The sequence below is a fragment of the Neophocaena asiaeorientalis genome, unplaced genomic scaffold, assembly GCF_003031525.2.
Source record: "Neophocaena asiaeorientalis asiaeorientalis breed wild unplaced genomic scaffold, Neophocaena_asiaeorientalis_V1.1 scaffold282, whole genome shotgun sequence".
Taxonomy (NCBI): domain Eukaryota; kingdom Metazoa; phylum Chordata; class Mammalia; order Artiodactyla; family Phocoenidae; genus Neophocaena; species Neophocaena asiaeorientalis.
In genome coordinates this window covers 915,563-921,638 of record NW_020172595.1, presented here as the reverse complement: position 1 = coordinate 921,638, position 6,076 = coordinate 915,563, and the positions used below count along the sequence as shown (strand labels likewise).

The 6,076-nt window shown below is 46.7% G+C and overlaps 1 non-coding gene across 1 annotated transcript; it reads left to right on the top strand.

Moving 5' to 3' along the window:
- The first annotated feature begins 5,627 nt into the window (after window positions 1-5,627).
- On the top strand, window positions 5,628-5,700 carry TRNAG-CCC (transfer RNA glycine (anticodon CCC)). Its single transcript has one exon. It is a non-coding gene; the product is annotated as a tRNA-Gly (tRNA).
- Window positions 5,701-6,076: the final 376 nt, after the last annotated feature.

Below are 6,076 nucleotides of genomic sequence, written 5' to 3'. Positions count from 1 at the left end.
CCAGCCTCCGCCCAGAGAGGCCTCGGTGGCGGGGCGGGTGCTCCCGGCTGGCCCGCCTCCAGCGCGAGTGGGGATCGTGTGTTAGGGCTGGAGCTTGATCGGCTGCCCCGGGGTGAAACCTAAGGCGGTCTTCTGGGAAGGGTAGATGCCCTGTGTGACTCAGAACCAAGTTAGGGAAAAAACAAGCTCAGTCAATTGCTGGCACCCTCCCGGTCTGGCCTGGCTTTGACTATGAGCTCATGAAAGAGGAAGCTGGGCTGGGCTGGCCAGTAGCCCTGCTTTCCCTCATGTTCTCTCTCCATCACTCACGGATTCCCTAGAGTGTCTGGGCCCCATTGCTACCGTCATCCTGGCTCGGGCGGCCCTGGCCCTTTTATGACACTCTCTCTTCCCAGACCATTGGTCAATTGTTTCCCCAGGTTGGAAATACCACCCGACGCTGAAGGGGATTACTCACGAGGGGAGGCTGAAAGTATCGTGTCCCTTGGCTCTGATGATCTCCACTGCCAACCACGACCATGTGGGTTTGCTCCTGTGACTGCTGCATCTCCCACACAGACCCACTGGTGGTAACCCTGGGAGCCCGAATGAAGAGGTTGCTTGAGAGCTAGGGTTCCCCAGTTCAGGAAAGAGACAGAGGGTCCCAAAGTACTGGGCACCTGAGCCACCTTCGGGGCTGATGTATCCTAGTTGAGACCTACTTACCTAATACTTTTGGTATTCAGAACAATACACTACCAGAAAGGCACATTTGATTTCAATGGAAACAATGACAAGGATGGGACACAGAGAACCTTCCTAACTCTTCTCCCTCCATTCCATCTTCTATCTTCTCTGCCTTCCCCGGAGCTTTCTTTTTTTTTCTTTTTTCTTTTTTTTGGCCGTGCTGCATGGCATGCAGGATCTTGTTCCCCCGAACCCGTGCCCCCTGCTGTGGAAGCGCGGAGTCCTAACCACTGGACCACCAGGGAATTCCCTCCCCAGAGCTTTCTTGTTAAAAGAAGGACTTGACCAAGTCAGTGTCTGGGTTGGTAACTTCAGTGCCTCTAAACTCTCTAGTGGGGCTGACACTGGCCTCCCAACCCGAATCAGGCAACTTTACAGGCTTCTCTCTCAACTCCCTGACTGCTTTCCCTGCTCCCTGAGCTAGGGCACCATATACGATTTTGTACTTTTTCTCACTCATGCCAAACTCTTACCTATTAGACTCTTCACATGCTGTTTTCTTTCCAACCTCCTTGGGGAAACCGTGCCCGTGACTCCTCCATGTAGAATTAGTCCATCTACTTTGTACGTAAATCTCTTGAGGCACCAAACACAGTATATTATAGATATTTGTCTGTTGATCTTTCTGATTGCTTAGAAGTGCACATGGCATTGTGATGCAGCCATTTTGATGCCAGGGACTTTTTGACAAGGCCCCCTAAAGTTATTAAATTGTCAGCATTTAGGGACTTCTCTGCCAGTCCAGTGGTTAATGGACTTTGTGGGCACGGGTTTGGTCCCTGGTTGGGAAATGAAGATCCTGCATGCCGCATGGAGGAGCCAAAAAAACAAAAACAAAAAACAGAGAAATGTACAAACCAGATACTCTCAGCCCATCCCTGTGGGTAGTGCTCATCCTGTCTCTCTCTGACTCCCACCCTTTCACATAGAATTTGGTAGTGCTTGGTGATATTACTTTTTTTTTTTTTTTAAGCCAGGTATATTGTGGAATTCCCTGGCAGTCCAGTGGTTAGGACTCCGTGCTTTCACTGCCGAGGGACCAGGTTCGATCCCTGGTCAGGGGACTAAGATCCCACAAGCCTCGCGACACAGCCAAAAAAAAGCCAAGTATATTGAAGTATAGCTTCTATACAGTAAAATCCATCCTTTTTAGGAGTACAGTTTGATGAGTTTTGACAAATTCATATAGTTGTGTAAATGCCACTGCAATCATGATATAGAATATTTCCATTGCCCCAGAAAGTTCCTTATGCCCCTTTGGAATCAATACCCTCTCTTCGCTCCTAGCCCCTACTGACAACTGACCTGATTTCTGTTCCTGTAGTTTTGCCTGTTCTAGAATGTCATATAAATAAAACTACAGTAGGCACTCTTTTGTGTCTGGATTCTTTTGCTCAGTATAATATTTCTGTGATTCATCCATATTCTTGCATGAATCAGTAGTTCTTTCCTTTTGATTTCTGAATAGTATTTCATTGTATAAATATGATACAGTTGGCTTATTCATTCACCATTGAAGGACATTTGTGTTTTTTTCTTGATTTTGGCTATTACGAATAAAACTGCTATGAAGAGTCACATACAACTTTTTTTGTGGACGTGTGTTTTTCTCTTGAGTAAATATCTAGGAGTAGTATAACTCAGAATATATTTAACTTTATAAGAAATGGCCACGGTTTACCATTTTACACTCTGACAGGACTGTTCTAAGGAAGTTGCATCAAAATGTCCCTGTTGTAAGTTCCTGCATCAAACCTGTCAAGTCAGAACGTTTTCCTTGTCAGAGAACAGGTTGACATGCAGGTTACCTCAGGGGACAGGGATAGGCTGGAATCCGGCAATCTGCACCCTGAAGAACTGGCATGTCATGTCTTTAGGAGGCCACAGCGATTTCAAGCCACGCTGCTGTTCAAGCAGCTCCAGGAGCACACCCCACCTCCCGGCCCACCCAGCGCACCCTGTGGCTCAGTATCTCTCCGTCTGCTGCTCTCCCCAGCCTCAGTGTCTGCCGCGTGGCCCTGCATGGGCCCCGGTGCATAGTGTGAAGTAACACAGGCCCACGCTGCTTGGGCACACACAGTGCCCTGGAGGCACTAATCTGAGCACTACCTAGGAATCAATCCATTAAACCTTCACAAACCTCCACTGTCACCATTGCCTGTATCCTCATTTTACCAAAGAGGAAAATGAGAAGTTCCATGAGGCAGCCCACTTTCTCAAGATTACATAGCGGGAGTTAGATTCGAACCCTAGTCTACCTCATCCCAAATCCAGCAGTGTACCACATCGGTCAGAGAGTGGACGCTGGAACCAGCTTACTCTGGTTCAATTCCATGTTCTATTCATCTAATTTTCGTGGTAAGTCTCTGAGAAGAAGGCCTTTACAACATCCCTCTCACGGGTGAGGATACAGCACAGAAACTTTGCACGGCAGCAAGGGCTAGAGCTGGGATTGAATTCCAGGAAGTTTGGCTCCAGAGACAAAGCAACCAACCTCTACGCTTCCCTGCCTCTTAACAATCCTCATTATTAACATTATCATTTGGCTCACTGCCCTAGCTCGTTGTCCTTGGGGTTTTACGCTGCTCTGATATTTGCGTCCTTGCTTGTGTCTCACTTTCAAACTCTGAATGGGTTATGCACACATGCCCCAGGGTAGAATAACCTTGTTGGGCAGCCCTGTTGGGCATTCTCTCCTCTGGTCATATCGCTGGACTCCTGCCAGCCCTTGGGAGTTGCCTCTAGCTCAGGCAAGGATCCTAATCCAGCAGGGGAAGTCGGGGAGGTAAGGACATCTGCAGGGTGACCCATGCCTAAGAAATCTCCAGCTACTTTTTTCAAGAGGACATGGTATAGTCAGAAGACAAATGAAGGTCTTGAGGTCATCTCAAAAGATCATTTGTTTCCTCAAACAATTTTTTGGCCATGCCACATGTGGGATCTTAGTTCCCTGACCAGGGATCAAACCCATGCCCCCTGCAGTGGGAGCACAGAGACTTAACCACTGGACCACCAGGGAAGTCCCTTCCTCAAAGAAATTTTGAGCTCTTTCAGGTGAGACTAACCATTGAACCCCCTGTCAGGGCTGAGTACTGTGCCTAACTTATATTAGGTACTCAGTAGATTTTGACTGAATGGTAAATTAATGAATGAACAAAAAGACCCAGATTCTCTTAAGTTAGCTCTGTGCTGTCGCATATGGTAACGTGGCTATTTAAATTTTAATTGATTAAAATTAAATACAATTTAAAATTCAGTTCCTAGGGACTTCCCTGGTGGCACAGTGGTTAAGAATCCGCCTGCCAATGCAGGGGACACGGGTTCGAGCCCTGGTCCGGGAAGATCCCTCATGCCGCGGAGCAACTAAGCCTGTGCACCACAACTACTGAGCCTGTGCTCTAGAGCCCGCGAGCCACAGCTACTGAGCCCACGCGTCCTAGAGCCCGTGCTCTGTAACAAGAGAAGCCACCGCAATCAGAAGCCCACGCACCACAATGAAGAGTAGCGCCTGCTTGCCGCAACTAGAGAAAGCCCAGGCACAGCACCGAAGACCCAACGCAGCTAAAAATAAACAAATGAATAAATTTATTTGAAAAAAAAGAAATAATAATGAAAAAAATTCAGTTCCTCATTTGCATCAGCCACATTTTAAGTGTACAAAAACCTCATGTAGCCGGTGGTTACTATATTGGAAAGCGCAGGTATAGTGCATTTCCGTCATCACAGAAAGTTCTATTGGACAGCACCGGGCTAGATGATGAGTGGGGTGAGAGAAGGAAAACTGCTGCATTGTGTAAACATTCACTGCGAGCTGATGGCTTTCATTTGCTTTCAACACTTTTAAAGCAGTCAAGATCAGTCTGCTCTGGTTGGATGAGGTCTCCTACCACCCATTCAGAGCTCTAGAAACAACTTCAGAAATCTATTACTGAAAAACGGAAACGTGTTTCTGATCATAGCCACGACCCAAACTTCTGTGAAAAGGAATACAAGAGGTTGAAGGGGGAACTAAGAGAGTTTTTTTCTGTCATAGTCCACACGGAACCAACCAATCCAGGGTGCTCTGCACCCATTATCTCATTCAGTCCTCCTAGCAGCCCTGTAGGACACAGGAGGGCAGTGGAGATAAGTGGCTGAAAGTCATAGAAATGATGGGGGCTAGTCCCTGCACTCAAATCATCAGTAGATTGACTGTCAAATGTGTTCCAACTACGAGCAGTGGAAGGCAGAAAGATGGATAAACGGGCCTCAAGAAGTTTATAACCTAGTTAAGGGAAAATAAGAGACATATAATAATTATATAACTGTACATACACATATACGTACAAGTATATGTGTATATTTTATACATGTACACACTAATATATGCACATACACCATAACATAATAACTAACATTTGTTTGGTATATTAGAGCTTAGCAAGTACTTTTCCTCATCTGAAGACCCAGCAAATCACCGTGTTGAATGTCAAATGAATGGAATGTTGAGACAGAAAGCCAGCATTTTAGGAATTCAGAGCAGGGTGAGATCACTGCAGGAAGGGGTGATGGGAAAAATTTTGGCTGAGGCATAGAACTAGTAGAAATGCTGGGCAGTCACACAAACCCGAATACAACTCCTGGCTTCCCTACTAGAAACCTGCCAGGATCTCTGCTGCTAATAGTTTTAAAGGAGATAATTGTAAATTACTTTCTAGAAGATAAAATGCTAACTAAGAGTGCTTAGTGGTCTGTGTTTTCTCTCTGGTCCTCCACCCAAATGATCCAAATATTAAAAAAAAAAAATACTCCCATCTGTTTCATAGTGATTCTAAAACCACAGGGTAACCTGGATACTTCAGATGTGAAATGGTTTGAGTTGCCTTTACTTAAAAACCCTGTGATTATTAACCCAGGGCACTTCCCCGGTGGTCCAGTGGTTAAGACTCTGCACTCCCAATGCAGGGGGCCCGGGTTCAATCCCTGGTTGGGGAACTAAGCCCTCATGCTGCAACTACTGAGCCAATGAGCTGCAGCTAGAGAAGCCCGCGCGTCAGAACAAAGAGCCCGCGCACAGGAACGAAGACCCAGTGCAGCACGTCTAAATAAATAAATAAATAAACAAACAAACAAATAAATAAATAAATAAATTTACAAAAAAAGAGAAAAGCTTAACGGCTTCCCTGGTGGCGCAGTGGTTGAAAGTCCGCCTGCCAATGCAAGGGACACGGGTTCATGCCCTGGTCTGGGAAGATCCCACATGCCGCAGAGCGTCTGGGCCCATGAGCCGTGGCCGCCGAGCCTGTGCGTCCCGAGCCTCCGCAACGGGAGAGGCCACAACGGTGAGAGGCCTGCGAACCGCAAAAAAAAA